Here is a 17021-nt window from a genome sequence, read left to right as displayed (position 1 = left end):
CCAATGCTACCATTTACCAAAAACTTTTGTAACTAAACTTTGGGGATTGCCTATTGGGCAATTTTATACTCATACTAGAAATATACTCCAAAATGTATAGCTGAAGCTCATTTTATAAAAATAAATGCATTTGTGAAATGTGTAAAATTAATTTGGTAATGTTAACTCTATGAGAGTCATTAGAAACATACTTATTTAAAGGAATCTGGAGTCTGATCACTTTCTTTTTCTTTTTTTGTAAATCTTGAAAATAGTTATCTACTGCATTGCTAGGATAATGAAAAACATGGCAGAGGAAAAATAAGGTCAATCCAGTAAAGAAACGTGTTTCCTCATTCTGCTGTCTGAGTAGTGATGAAGGTGGCTAGATTAGTGGTTACATTACTTTTGCTTAGGACTTTCTGGATCTTATCAAAATATTGCATTTCTTTTAAGCCCAGCAGGATAAAGCGCTATCCTTTACCCTCAAGGTTTGCATCTCACTTGCAGCTTCAAATTAACAAGAGTTAGATGATGCTCTTTTATGGACAGAGTATGCCTTAAAAAGGAAACATCTAAATAAAATAATTCCTCATTGTTATTGGAATGAAAGATCAAATTCAACTTTTAAAATACAAATATTTTAGCTTCTTAGTATTATATGAAAATATTGATCCCATTCTTGAAATTTACATAAGACCTTTAGTTGAGTTTGATAGGCATCTAAAAAAGCATATGATAAAAGAACAGTAAAATAGAATAAAGTCAAAAGTAATGAAGCTATTGAAATTGAATGCTCCTAAGGTAAACAGAAGATGAAAAAGTAATATTTTTGGCCAGATGAAGAGATAGATAGGTCTTCTTATTGTATTGTTCAGACAAATGAAAGCAAGAAATAATCATAACCAAGCTGTAGAATAAGATAAATTTTCATACAAATTGAAATGATAATATACTTTAAATCAGTCATAAAATTATTTGTTGTCCAAAAAATGTCACTGATTCAGAAACAAATGCTATAGTTTACACATTTAAATTTTTCTTTTTCTAGTAAAGAGTTATAAAATGTCTGAACATTATCTGCACATTTTTATAGTGCCACACATTAGTTTTATTTTATTAATAAATCTAGCTATAAAATGTCTCATAGAGGTGTGATTTATATTAATTTATATTAATTTATTTTAATTTTCTAAAATTTTAAAGATAATACACTAAATGACAAGTTGACCTGTTACATTATAGCATATTATTAATCTCAAACAGAAAGCATGTTGTAAAACCACTATGCAAAAATTTAGCTGCATGACTGTTTACAAACAAAACAAAACTGCTTGGGTTTATTTCTTTTGAATTCTAGGTATTTAGCTATTTTAGATATCCATACCCTTGTAATTAAACTTCCATGAATTATTTATTTATAAGACTACACTTTCAGTAATATATGAAAAAGGATTTTTTGGTTACAGCTAATGTTTTTAAAATGATGTCATAATATACTATAACATAGAAAGGTTGTTTAAATAAAAGCTGTCTCTAAATAAAAATGATCTAATTTTTCCTTCTTTTATTCCTCTGCATGAGATTTTGCAAGTATCAGCATGTACTTATATATTTCCTTAATCATTATACTATTTATATCTCACTTTACACATATATTTTACAAGAAATATAGCTGTACAAATTTATATATAAAACAGTTTTTGAAAATTAGGCCATATTTTAAATTCAGGAAAGAGGTTACTGTTTAATCAGTAGTTTGTTGGGCTCTTGAAATAACTGGATGTTCTAATGCTTTTTGTGAAACATGAAAGAACAGAAATGTTACAAATTATATGAAAAATACATTTTAATTGAGAAACAGTATATCCATTAACTACATTTTTTGTCTTATGACTTCAGAAAGGTATTATTATTTTTCCATTGTAGACACCTGTTACTATAATCCAGCCACCAGTTTTCATAGGTGCATCCATCAAGAATAGCTGGTTAAAGAGACTTTATGGTAAATATTCCTATAAATCAAAACATGTAGTCACCTTCCGGATCTGTAGTTTCTAATATGATAGCATTAGCTACACATGGCTGTTTGCCTAATTAAAATAGTGCAGGTCTGAATTGAGATTTGCTGGATTTCAAGACATTAATTTTTATATTGATTACATATTGATATGGCAATATTTTGAGTTAAATAAAATATATTGTTAGAGTTAACTTCAACGTGCTCCTCTTTTTTTAATGTGGAAACTAGAAAAATTAATATTTGAAATTACATAATATGACTCTCACCTGTGCTCATATTATTTCTATTGGACAGCACTGGTCTAGATACTCATCTCCAGTATATCTATTTTATAAATTAATATAGTAGAGCAAATATCTCTCTTTAAAGTGAGGATCAGCTGTGGGGATATTTAAATGTACTTTATCAATATTTGTGAAATGTTTCAAATAGTATAGCATGATCATTATTTTTATTTCTCTACTATATAGTAATCTTAAAAACTAAATATTTCAGTGTAAGATTAATATTTAATCTTAAAAATAAATAAATATATGCCATATGATGTGATGCTTCAGTGGCATTTGAATCCTTACTTTAAAAACTTAGAAAAACTAATGCTAGAAATTAACATTCCTTTGAGAGTTGTTTGTACCAATGTGTTTAAGCATGGTACAGTTTGGAGATTTTTCTGAAAAGGGAAGGAACCAAAATTAGTTTGTATGCATCAATGATTATGATATCTTTATACATATTATTTTCTTTAACCTCAGAAACCTCAGAAACAGTATAATAGTTGATTTAAAAAGCATATAACAATGACTCTCTGAGGAAATAAGATGAGATGGGCTGTACTAGGGAAGAGGAGATCAGGACTTGGTAACTCATCTTAACAAACTCATGTCAACGAGAGAAGGTTGACTGCTATGCTGAGCCAGAGAGGATAGAGGCTCCTTCTAGAGAAATTAGCTAAGGTTAGCTGATCAGCAATACTAAAGATCCCAAATTTAGAGTTTCAGCCAAAGATCATTTGCAAGAGAGTCTAACCATTGATCTGTCTCAGTTAATGTTATTTTTGGAGTTTAGGTATTATACATACAAATTGTCCAAGTGATTCAAAAAAAGATTTTAGCAAATGTTATCATTCCTAATATGCGACATAGACTATGATAATAAATAAGCAGTTTTAAAGTGTATGTGTCTCAGACAAATTGAATACAGTATTTATTATTATCAGATAAATTGAAAAAGCTTTCTAAGATAATTCTATTGGGATGTTTTTGACGTTTTAGTTTCGTGGATAAGTATTCTTCTACCACAGTGATTTTCAAAGTTTTTTGACCATGACCAACAGTAATACATTTACCTCACAGCATGCACACACAGTTTACCTAACCATATTTTGCCATTATTACAGCTGGTAGACTTTAATATTTTCTATCTAGTTTATTCGATTTCATTTCCTGGTTATGATCCACTAAATTGACGTCACAACCACAACTCCTCATTTAAAACACCCCTCAATTTGAAAAAAGAAAATATTGTTCTATGTGTAGATGTCAGGCAACTGGAATAATAAGGCCAAGCTGTAAGACTGAGCAGCAAAGGATTAAAAAGCAAGTAGAAGGTTTAAGATCAACAGACCCCATCCACAGCAAGGGCAAGGGCATCAGAAGGTTCTGATCACCAAACACCTGTGATTAGAGTCAAGCATAATTCTGATGCAGTCATCTTTTACCTGGTATTTTTTCCTTCGTGAAACCTAAACAACCCTAACCAGATGCATCAGATAAGGCAATATACCTTCCTGCCCTAGAGTTGAAAAATGAGAATGAAAAGAATTTCTCACAAAAGCAGGCTATAATTGAAAATTTTAAAGAAAGAACAAAATATCAATTGCTAAAATGAATGGCATTATATAATATACAATTTAGGATATTTAGGTACTCATAAAATACATGAAAAATAATTTTAATGTTTTAATTAAATTCTGATTATAAGCGGGAAAATGAAAACAAATAAGGCTGAATGATGTATTACTTGGTTATGAGTGTGTGAATTGAATTATTTATCTTCTCATCTTTTCAATCAGTTTCTCTCCAAATGCATATGGTCATTTACAATTTCTATTTCTCTTAAATGTGCAATCCCACTTTATTTTTATTTTTTCTGCTTTCCTTCTATTAAAGAGAAGGCTTTTTTCCTTTCCAATTTTAGTACATATTCCACTTTGCTAAACTGGGGTGGTAGGTGCAGTATTGCCCTTGCATCATTCAGACCATTTTTAAATTTCTCTCTATTCCTAGCACCCCTGCTTTTTCCCCACTTTGGGGAAATGGTTGTAGCTGTGAGCATCAATCAAACTGAGAGGTCTGTTCAAGTTGAATAAAACCTTTGTGCAGCTTGTGAAGGAGAAGGGTAAACAGTGAAAAGCCTGTGAGCTCTTAACTCATCCCTGAACCAGTGGATAAGGCCTGGGGTTTAAGGTTGAAATGGCCACTATCTTTTAGCTCCCTGTTGGTACAGAGCTCAAAATCTTTTCAATAACTACTACCTCTCAGTGGTATCATTTTTGAAAATGAAAATCACATGGTATATAACTGGGATATAAAATAATGGTAAACTGCTCTCACTATATGTTGATATATATATATATATATATAGACACACAATACCAATAAACATACATGCGTATATATGATACCTTACATATCCATTTTTATACATAGTTATGCATTCAGATATACTCGTTTAAGCTTACTGAAATAACCAAAATGCTTCTTCTTTTCTGTCTATGCTGGGGCATGGTTGATATTTAAAAAAAAAAAAACAAAAAAAACTATACGAGTCAAATATGAAAAAACCTGGTAAATATCATTATGAATCCAAACTGCATTTAATCTGGCTCAGAGGACAGGAAGAGGGTTTATCCAACTGTATTAACCATGTATTTAAAAAGAACAATGGAAAGTAAATCTAAATGCCAAATCTAATTTCCAGTTATAAATATGGTTGTTTTTAATCTTTTGTCAGAGCCACTAGTATTGTACACAATGTAGAGTAAGATTGCTTTGTGTTCCTTGACATTTGATGGCTGTATGCTAGCTCACATGTGTTCAGAAAAATATATTTGATATAGACAGACACACATCATTTAAAAATATAGAACTATAGGTTTGGGGAGTTTGTTATCAAACAGCTCAACTTGTTTAAAAGGTTAGCTGTCAAACTTCTGCGCATACCTGGCTGGATCTCCTCTAAAAAGCAGTGTCCAAGATGTTTCTAAAAGTCCACCAGCATAGAGAATGGGGCTGCTTTCACTGATGTACTTACTATTTCCATATAGCTATCCTCCCTCCAGGGAAAGGTAAAACGTATCAGGGATTGAAAGCAGGCAAATCTTATGAGTCTTATGAGACCCAGGAAGGTAAGAGACCATCATGGGGAGCATTAGGTAGAGCCAAGTGGATTTTATTTTGGAACTGAAAGTGAGGCTTTTCTTCTTTCTTACCTTATTTAGCCAGGAGGTGAAGACTTAGGGTATTATCACCAGTACTCCAGGGAGCAGCATTCATGGAAAGTTCACTAACGGTTGCAGCTCAAGCAAATTTGGACACAGTAACACAGAATGGAACCACCTTGATGAACTTGAGATGACTGTTTTCCTTTTAGATACTGGACTTGCTCCTTACCTCCATTTCACCTCTCAAGTTCTTCCTCTCAAGTAAATATATGGGATCTATTGCATATTCTTGATAGCACCCTCTGCTAGTTATTTGGTAGTACAGCTTCATGTTCATTCATTTGGGAGGCATCAGAGATGGGAACCTCCCTTGAAGCAATCCTAGTCGCCTATGTTTTGCCTATTCATTCTCCCAAAGCAGGTGGGAGTATATTTAATAGAGGACGGTGTTTTCAGTGTGCTCTTCCTTGGCTAAAGCCAGTGTTAACACCTACACATGCTATGCTAATACTTCATGTATGCTAATACACTAATACGTTTTTTCCACTTTATGCTTTTAAAAAGGAAAGTTCATCAAAGAGTATATATTTGTTAGAGCACATATATACAAATCCCATGGTAGCTAGTGGAATTAATTCAGCCATGATAGTCACTTTTAATCAATCCTCTAATCATGTTGTTAAAAGTCAGTTCAGCATATTGTTCATGACAATAAATATATCTGTTGTTATTTTTGGTGTGAGTATGTGTAGTAATGTAGTGTTGATGTGCTTTTTTTTCCTTTAATATCATCATGGAGTAATGCTAACATAATGACTACTAAGAATAGGCAAAATGAGATACTTAATTGCTGATTAAATTTCTTTTCTAGTTTCTTTAAGTAAATGTTGTTTCATCTGGCATTGCTTATACAAATTCACTCCATTAAACTTATGAGAAAATATAACATAAATCACCATGCAAAGAAAATATTTTAGTAGATTAAACTAAAGAAAATATTTTAGTAGATTAAACTATCACTTAAGCTAAATACTGTTTGTACTCAAATTGCTCAGACCTGACTCCTAAAGGTGAACCCACACTCCTTCCCTGAAATCTTTTATACCTGATTCTCTCCTGATAGCAACTGGCCAGTCTTTGCCTAGAGGCCAGAACTTTGATTAATCTTAGAATTATAGCACACAGAGACATAATGTGCTTTTTCATGTTTCCTCAGGACATAAGCTAGACCATTTAAGGATCCTTTGTTATGTGATTCTCAGTAACAATGAATAATTTAGGATTAGTATCTATTGTTTAAAGAACTATTTTCCTTTCATGCTTCTAAGTTAGCATAGTGAGTATTATCAGGATGAGAAAGTATGAAGAATTATCTGATAAAATCTGAACAAGTTGAACCATTGATAACCCAATGTTGCAGAACTCTAGTTAACATAGATGAAAGTTTCCCATTGTAAGAAAAAAAGGGTTATCTCGACGTTTCAAGTGTTGCTAAGATACCATTCTGAGTGTTAAGTCCAGTTCTTGAGCCATACAGACCTGGGTGTGACACAAGCCTTGAGTAATCAACTTCACCTCCCTGTACCTCAGTATCCTCATCTGTAAAATAGGGTAGTAAAGTTAGGTTAAATCATAAAATTTCAGGTGTATAGGTCATATATGGTAAAAACAATAACACCAGACACTATGGTTTGCCCTAATAGTACCTATTTTATAAGGTTGATGAGAGAATTAAAAGAGCTAAAGCATGTAAGCTCTTAGCACAATGCTAAGTATGCTGGAGTAAACTTCCACTTGTTCTAGTTACTATTCTTATTATTAGAAGAAGAAAAGCCGAGAAGCATTTGGTCCATCTGGGAGTGGAAAAAAAAAAAAATGTATATATTCAAGGTAATACTGTCCAGCAGTCCAAAGTAATTCAGAATACATTCTTTTCTTACATTTCTCAAAGTAGGGATGATTAATATCTGTATTTGCATTTCTGGAAAGGAAGTGTTGTTGCAGAGTATGCATCCACATGACTTGGTATGTATTCAGTGCAATAATCTTTCAACAAGTCACCTCCCCAAATATTTTTGATACTGCATTTAGCTCATGTCATCAAAAGGTTTTAAGTATCCAGCTTTATATAATAGCATATTGTGTAGTTTTAAGGTAGCTATTTTCTTCCATTACAACTGTGACCAAAAAACTTGAAACAGTTACTAAAGTGAAGTCAAACTTAAAACATCTGAAAACTGAATAGTCTTTGGGAAAGACCAATTCACATCACAAATTGCAAATTACCCCCAGTTGATTTGAGAAGTATAATCAATGCAGTGAACTAATTAGAGTGAATATAGGGGATATTTAGACTTTGAGAAATTGAATTTGATGATTATTAAAAGTAGAGAAGCAGCAGGTATGTTTGTACCATATTTCTTTTATTTTGCTTCATGAAGACCTGTCTCATAGTTTTAGAAATGTTAAATATTCTTAATTATTTCATATACTTTAGTTAGGATTATATATCTGTTTACAGATGAACATGCTTCAATACAAATATATCAACGACCACATAAACCCAGAAGTAATTATACCCCCAAATGTCTGTGGACTTGAAGCGTGAAAACTATTGGATCTAAGTTAGAAGTGGGAGTAAAAAGCTTGAAAAAGAAGCCAAAATGGAATCCGAGCATTTATGAAAGGATTGGCCTTTATATTTCGTAGATATAAAAGATGGGAAAAAGAGAAGGTATGTGGGTATGTAAGTGATATCAACAAAAATAATCAGTACACAACCTATAATAAGAGTAGGAAAAAGTTTTATTTGAGCCAAACAGAGGACTGTAGCCCAGAAGACAGCTTCCCAGATTACCCTGAGGAACTGCTCTGAAGAAGCATGGTTTTCAGCACAGGTTTATATCTTGTCAGAAGAAAGAACATTAAACAAGTCAGGGACACATTTCTTCAAGGTTTCAAAAAAACAAACAAACATACCAGCACATACATAGCTAATCAGTATGGCCTTGGCACCTAGTAAGGGAATCTTATCATCGAAGGAGTACCAGCATTGGCATCCCAGGAAGGCAGGCATTTAATCTTTATTTTTAACATAGACATTCTTTACTTTTGGTCAGTGTTCCCTTTTCTTTAATAACTAAAGCAGATGTACAATGTATGTTTGATAGGCCACAAACAGGCTGTTCTAGTTAACATAAAATTCAAGTTAACTCATGTATAAGTCAGAATGACTTCCCCATACCTCAATATGTGAAAATGTCTTTTATCAGTGAGTTTGCAGATGTGTTTATAAGGAACTCTGCTCTGGTAATTATTATTTTCACAGTAAAATATGAGGTGGGGCCATTAGCTATGAGTGATTAAGAGTGAGTTTGGAAAGGAGAGAGGATAATATATAAAATAGTCATCTCAGGTATTAGAAAGTGAGCTGAATTGATAAACATCGAAGAATTGCTGAGTAGTACTGAGTCCATTTGAGATGTGAGGCCATGAAGTTAAAGTAAAAACAGTATGCCTGGTTATATAATTTTCTCCAGCTACATTCAACTACTCAGGAAGGAATATTAAGAAAGCAGATGGTTGTGTTCATCTGGAATTTGAGTTTTGCAAAGAGTACAATGAAGGAGGAGAGAAACCATGTAGTTGAAAGTATGATTATAATAATAAACTTTGGCTTGTAAGTTGGAGAATGAAGCCAGGGGGAAGTTGAGAGAAGATGAAAACTCGGTGGGTCCAGTACCCTGGGGACCATAACATTGTAAAGAGAGTACTATTTGAATAAGGAAGAGAAAAGTATAGGAGGCTGTGATTCCACAGTGGAATGTTTGCATTTCAGATTTGGAGACGGTGCAGATTCTGTTGATGATGAAATCTCGGGTATGATCCAGAGAAAGTACACTGAGGTACTGTGAAGGACAAGATCATCTGAGATAAGGAGGCCAAGAACTTGAGAGTCTATTAAATTGGATGGATAAGCCTGATTGCTGATCAAGTTATCAAGACTGGATAAAGTTTGTATGACAAGGAAGACAAGGCCCAGAGCTAAATTCGTGAATTAAGGGAAATGACCAAGAAATGAGTAACAATGGCTCCAAAGAGGTGGTGAGGGCAGAATAGCAAGTTTTGCAAGAGGCGGATGAAGAAATGGTCTGGAAGTGGAAATTGGGGTAGGTAGGGCTAAGAAGGAAAATTTCTCTACCTCATTGACCTGAAGTACATGAAATAACAACAACAACAAAAATAACAACAATGAAAATAGCTATCGAGAACTAACTGTGAGTCAAGTTCCTGTTCAAAATGCTTTACGGGGATTCACTCATTTAATCATTACATAACCCTTTGAGAAGTAAGGACTGTTAATAATATCTCCATTTTAGTAAACTGAGGCAACAAAAATTTAAGTAACTTTGCCAAAGACAGACAGCTAGTAAGTGAGACAACCAGGGTTCGAATACCGGCAGCCTGACTTCAAAGCTAGTGCCTCTAAAGCACTACATGGCTGCCTTAGTCCTTAATTGGGAAGGGAGAGAATTAACATTTCTGAAGGAGAATGTGTTCATTGGGTTTCAGGTTGCTCTGGGACCATTTGGTATCAGTAAGGTAAAGCTCTGAGATAGGAAAGCCTACGTCTCAGACCCATGCTTCAGTCCAGGCCTCCCTGTAACCCTTTCTTTCTCGGCAGCCACATGCTCCAGAACAACTGCGTCTCACACCCCCTCATCTACCGCCACCCAACCTTGAACCTGGGTGGGACTCCATCTGAACTTCTGCTTCGCCAGTTGTTGGAGCAGACTGCTTGGTCCATGACTAGGGAGAGCTCTGCCCCTCAGTGGTCTGACAGCAGTTTCTGCCACTTGGTTCTCAGACCATTGCTTGTTGCTTGCATGCTGGATCCTGTTTTCCAGTCTTCCACTCTGCCTCCTGTCCTGTCTTCAGTCGATTCAGACTTTCTTCACTCTCATTCTGCTTTTACTCTGTCCTCCATGGCAAATCCCCAGTATGGCTTGCAATTTGATAAGAGAAAAAATAATTATGGACTATCTTGTTATCTTTTATTCCTATAGCATTCCACCAGAAAATCTCTCCAGTTCTCACTGGCTATTGAACATTAATTGTTTCCAAGTCCTATTAAATAGTTTATATTTGAGAAGAGCTATGTGAATGAAAGCATATCATGATTTGTGTAGTTTATAATATTTTACTTTGCTTTGATCTGACTATCACGGTACCCCAACAATCTTTGTTGGCTCAAGCTGGATACACTTCTCATATCTAGTTATTTTTGTGTGAGGTGCAAACTGACTGACAATTTGGACAATTAAGCATTCTACAACACTAGTCCAAAGTGAAATTTCCCTCTTTCTAATTCCACTGGGCTTTCAAGTTGCTGACAGGGACCTCTATTACTTAGCTTCATGTCTACCCTTCTCCTGATAGTGTTTTTGTTATTGTTTTCACTTATGCACACCTCTTGGGCAGAGGCCATCCTTTCTCTGGAATCCTTCAGTAAACCTTTGCCTCTTAATTAGCATTTGAGTCTCTGGGAGCCTGTAACGCAGCCTTTGCTAGCATCTCACCAATCTGAGTCCATCAGAATAGTATCTTTCACAGGCCTTCTTGCTGCTGCGTTTTCATTATTCTCAGATCTTTTCCATGTTTTTGTTTGGTTTGGTTTTCTTTGCTCTTTAATACTGAGAGTCTGTCTTTGGTAGCACACAAAATGTAATGAAGCTTTGGAAGTAGTCAGTGAAAAGTTAAAAAAAGAAAGAAAGAAAAGGAAGAAAGAAGCCAAATTGATGAGTGTTGTTCTAAATGCAGATGGCACTGATTAGTTTGCTGAGATCCTTCTCTGAAATAAGCTCAGTACCATCACCTTCTTATCTCCGAATCAGCCTTCCTGCCAGAAGTGATGGCTGGGACAATGCAGATGGCTCTCAAATAGGAGCTTCTCTCAGAACCCAGTCCTTATCACAGCTTTGACTGGCAAAGCCTGTCATTCATGCTGTCACTCACAGTGGGTACACAATGGATCCTGTCTGCCTTGCACATCATAGATAACTAGACTAACGGGGGCTGTATTTAATTCCTTGGTTAAAGAAGAAGCGAAAAGATAAATCACTGATTATAGAACATCTGATTTTCCTTTAATTTACTTGTCACTGAAACTGTAACCTTGTGTTCTAGATCAGTTAAATTGGTCAGCATCCCTAATAGAAACCGCCATTTTAATAAATTTTTCTCAAACTACCACATATTTAAAAGTCCATATATGTGACTCTTTCAACCCTGTGTCTGCGTAACAGTCTTTCCTTGGAAAAATAGCACTGTGACTTTGATGTGCTTTGGAATTCTTATCCTAACGTTTTAAAATAAAATGAGCACTAATGATCTTGATAGAGCATTCTTGAAAAAAAAATTGGTTAAGTAAAAATGAAAATATGAAGGTATTAAACATAAAGGTATTTTGTGTGAAAGTCTACTGTTTATACAATACTCTGAATGGTGACAGCAGAGGATTCATTTACACATCTAAAGCAGCTTTGTATATTGACAAAGAAGGTGTTCAAAACAGAACCATAAAATAATCACTATGCCCATTTGCTACCATGTTATGTTATATATCACAAATGTTGTACTCCTTATAATATATTAAAATAATCTGATAAAAGGAGCAGTAACTCTTAGCTAGGTTAATTATGGAGTTTTTGAAAAGCTAATTAATGATGTCTGACCTGATTTGTTTTGCTGTTGAAAGAAGGTATTGAAGATTTTAAGATATGCAAACACTCCGTAGTATACAATAAAACATATTTATAATGTTTGCCCAGGATATTAGTTTTTTCACTGGATTACTACACTGAGAATGAAGAGGCTAATATTACTTTATGGATATTTCTTTGCTCAATGGTGGGAAAATAGCCACCATATTCAGGAAAATACATGAAGTTAATGTGCCCAAGATGTAGACATATGAATTTTATTGGAGAGCATGACTATGAACATGACTCTTGATATCCTAACCAAACTAATGTGGTAGCTTTACCTGGATATCTAATTTCTAGTCATATTATTATAGTTTTATGCTTATGTTCATTTACCCAGAGAATTTTAACTAAAAAAAAGGCCTTGCATGGTTTATTAAATGTTAACTGGAATAAGAGTTCTTTTTGGAAATAGCATACACAAAACTACTTATAGGATAAGGCATATAAAAAAGTATTCTTTTAGAAAGAATCATAGCTCTTTCAAAGATTTAAATATCTGCATGCAAATTAAGGAGATATTTCTCTTCATTTAACAGTTCTCATTCAGAAATATTTATTGTGTGCTTATGAAAGACAAAATCTATTGCTCTTACTATTCAACAAATGTGGCCAATAATATGCCTGATTCTACACATTATCCCCTAGAATAGTGTGTCAACTAAAGGCTGGTTCATTTTGGCATGTGAGATACAGAGAAGGGAAGAAAGAGTTGAAAAATAGAAGCTTTGGGAAAGGAGAATAATGCTCTTACAAGTGTGTCAGCACTTGTAAAATCAAAAATGAAAAAAAAAGGTGTTATTCTGCCTGAAGTGCAGTAGTGCCCTTATACTGCTCTTGCAGTGACCATTATAGCTTACTGGCCAGCTCAGGGATTGGTTACCCTTGAGTCAAATACCACAGCACTCCCCACCTGGTCCAATCAGTGGCCAACTCCACGTAAAGACCAGGCTGGTACTACTTCCCAGGAAACAGGGCTATGTACAGGGAAGTGGCAGCCAGAAGAAGAATATGAACTTGATAGTCATGTGACTGATGTGTCCAGAGCATCATCTCTCTTATATATGTGAATCTGACTCTGAGAGAATTTGAGAATTTGTAAATTTGTACTCACTTCTGTACTGGAGAAATGTGATCTCTACTCTGCTTCTCTATCCCTGCCAAGTGTTTTCAGTTTCTTAACCAGTACCCAAAGTAGAGGCGGTCCAGGTCAGAGCTGCGTCCCTCAAAGAAGAAGGGCAATATTACCAAAAATGGGTAAGGTGACTGAACTACCTAAGGCTAAGAAGTATGGGATCTCCAACCTGGCCATGTCTTAGTTCTGTACAGTAACTTGCGAATTTAGGGATGGCATGTAGCATTCAGAACTCCAAGGGTGGGCAGGCTGCAGGAACAATGGAGCCTTGCCCCTGGATTTTGATTTTATATGTAGGTGAGTTCTTCAGAGGAAGCTCAGAGGATTTTCATAGCCTGTCCAGTTTATCATATTACAATAATTATCATCTTGTGTCAGTTTTTACAGTTTCTGCTCTTCTTTGTCTGAGCCATGTCTTTGTTTATGTGAAAACCTCTCAGATGACCTTGATCCCAGGATTCAGCTTCCTTGGTCACCTGCCAGGATGAAAATGAAGTCATTCCTTGGAATCCAATAGAGTTAAATAATCTTTGACCCTGTCCTCTCCTGGAATAGACAATACCAAGACTATAATGGATGCTGGGCTACCAACATAGATGACTTAGTTGCGGCCTCAGGATTCATTCTCTTCCTAATGAATTCGCTTTCTTACAAATATGACATGGATGACTATTCACAATAAGAAAATAACTGGAGGAAAGATTTTCTATAACCTTGTTCTCTTAGACATATACCATATCTAGATATGTGGCTACAGCATATAATTTTGTTATTTAGACAGGACTGATTGATGTTTGTTCTGATCATTTGTTTCCACATTCCACTTCAATAATAAAATATAACCTAGGAGTACAGTAAATTAGTTCATTCATTTATTCATCTAGTGTTTATCTAGTGCCAACTATTCTGGTTCTCATAAATCTCAAAATTATGAGGTCCACAAGCAATGTATGTAGGTTAGCATTTTGAACTTATTTTAACAGAATGAAAATGTTAATGTGAAACTCTTGTAGCATTAGTTTTCCATTTTGAATATTATTCAAAGGATTCTTTGTAGTGTATGCAGCAAAAATGCCATGGGTCACAATAGATCAGTCATTTTTGTTTTGTTTTCTTTTGGTTTTAGTTGTATAACTTACGCAGGCATAATCCTGCATTGGGAAAAGGAGGGAATTATCCATACCCTGGGTCTATTAACCAGGTTGGACAAATTGTAGTGCACTAGACAGGTAACATATCTATTGGCAATGGAAATGTATCACTCTCTTTAGCACTATACCTATTCTTTTTGGTTGCAGAATGCTAGCAGGAACTGTGTTAGTTATCAATCACTGCATAACAAACTTAAAACAACAAAGACTTATTCATCTCACACAGTTCCTTAGGGTCAGGAATCTGAGAGCAGTTTAGCTGGGTAGTTCTGGTTCATTGTCTCCCATGAGGTTGCAGTCAAGGTGTAGGCCAAGGCTGCAGTCATCTAAAAGCTTGACTGGGGCTAGAGAATCTGCTTTCTACCTCACTCCTACGACTTTTGGCAGGAGGCTTCAGTTCCTTCCTGGCTGTTGGTTGGAGGGCTCAGTTCCTTGCCACAGGGTCCATAGGGCTGCTCATCACATGGAAACTGGCTCCTCCCAGAGTAAATGATCCAAGAGAGAGAGTGATTGATTAGACAAATAAGAGCTACAGTGTTTTCATAAACCCATCTCAGAAAGCATATATCATCACTTCTGCCATACTCTATGGTTAACACAGACAACCCTGGTACAGTGCGGGAAGAGATTACATAGGAGCTCACATACCAGGAGGCAGGGATCATTGGGGGCCATATTGGAGGCTGGGATCAAAGACTTCTGATCCAATTCCCAACTGTTTTCTGGAGAAGTCTGACCAAATTAGGCCTCTCTTTAAAGCAGTGATTCTCAAAAGAGATGATGAGGTACAGAGTTGGAAAAGCCTGTTCACATTATAGTGTAATTTTATATTTTAAAGTGAGAAAACACACTGTTTTTAATATGGGCTACAGAAAATTAAATTTAACTATTATCCTTCTTTGTTTGTGGAAATACACAAGTACATGCATGTTAGTGATTTTTTAGGGGAAAAACTTGCCTTAGAATCAGTGTGTGGAGGGGATTTTTATTTTTATTTCAAGGAGCAAGGTATTTTTTAATGCTGAAACTAAAGCAAAATTAGAAACTCATGGTGAAAACATAAACCAATTATTAGACTAGTTATCAGTTACTCTTATTAATCAATCATTTCATAGTGCTTTGATTAATAAAGATTTGTTCAGGTTTAATAAAGAAGTTAGTTAAAATATTTGTATCAAGTCATGTAAAGATATCAAGGATTTCTGGGAGCCTTATGGTATATAGATCTAAAAATAAATTTTAAAATATTATTGTAAAATTTAATTATTCAACCCTAAAATACACAAATATTATAAGATAGTATATGTCTACTCATTATTAACACAGTCATTTTATATGTGATTGCTTCATGCTAAAGCAGCTTCCGTGAGTTGGAGCCTATACCACAGATCAAGGAAGCTGATTATATTATTCTGTTATAGTAGAACAGCAGGAAGAGTTCAATGAGGCTTTTTATCTTAAATTATATTTTCAACTTGACCTCATTAAATTTTTTTCCTTCTGTTTATCATTGTTAGGCTTACTATTTTTCATATTTCCTCTCGGTCCCTTTTTAAATTGTCCTTTAGAAATATTTCTGCAATGGAGAGTTCATTATTTCTCTAGTGACAACATATTGAACGCCCTAATGTACTGATTTCATTGTGCCTCATGAACTACATTTAGAAAAATTCAGGTAGATTTCTTAGTTGCTGACTATTTCTTAGAAAATCATTAAATGTCAAAAGCTATTTTTCTGTTTATTCATGTCTATTTTCAAATTTATTTGTAAAGTTTCCTTAGGAGAGAAGTTGCTGCAGTCTAACAAGTGAAAAAATCTCTACTTTTTTGCCTAGATTTTGTTTTTTAGAGTGGAAAAATAAATAGGAGATGGGAGAATTTTTTTCTCTAACAGATGACCTAAATTTCTGTTGCAATGAAGCTGATCTGTTTTCTGTCAATTTTTGTAGTAATTAACCTATTTTTCAACTATTGTGTATGTAACATGGCAGTAAATATATATTTTAAATATTTCATGTAAGTATCAATATGGGTATAATTTTGATTTGAAAATAAAGTTAATCTAAATGAAGTGCAGTTTTCAAGCATCCTTAAAAAAGAAGGGAAAAAAAAATGAAATGTAATCAGATGAGCCAATGTTATTAGACACAATGACTGGGAAGACTAAAGCAACTCATAATGAATTAAAAAGAAAAGGGCCATTAAACTGGAGAATCCAAACAATCAAGTGGAGACATTTCAGGCTCTTCAGGCATCACTGCTGGAATAAATACGTTATCACACTAAGCTTTTATGAAAGGCTGTTACATTTTTACCAACTTTAATCTGTTTCATTTTTGTGTTTAAAGGATGGGAGTTGCATTAAAATAAAAATTCCATTTGGGTTATTATCTCCCCAGCTGTCTGTACAGACCACGGGGCTGGCCAGAGAATATTCTCATTATGTGTGTGGAGCAGTTACCCAGTGATTGATGCTGCATTAATGCACAGTGCAGACGAGGTCCTTTTGTTACTGAATATTAGACAA

At 34.6% G+C, this 17021-nt stretch overlaps 1 protein-coding gene and 1 long non-coding RNA gene across 2 annotated transcripts in view; both read left to right on the top strand.

Annotated features, from left to right (window-relative positions):
• Positions 1 to 17021, top strand: part of PDZRN4 (PDZ domain containing ring finger 4) — a 387356-nt gene that overhangs the window by 129808 nt on the left and 240527 nt on the right. The gene's annotated exons all lie outside the window — the stretch shown is intronic.
• LOC309641931 lies at positions 237 to 3005 on the top strand. The gene is made up of 2 exons (XR_014252868.1): positions 237 to 1493; positions 2348 to 3005. It is a non-coding gene; the product is annotated as an uncharacterized lncRNA (long non-coding RNA).

Source organism: Balaenoptera physalus, assembly GCF_965194825.1.
Source record: "Balaenoptera physalus genome assembly, chromosome: 13".
Taxonomy (NCBI): domain Eukaryota; kingdom Metazoa; phylum Chordata; class Mammalia; order Artiodactyla; family Balaenopteridae; genus Balaenoptera; species Balaenoptera physalus.
Note: the sequence above shows the minus strand (reverse complement) of the source record. Positions and strands in the feature narration are given on the sequence as shown.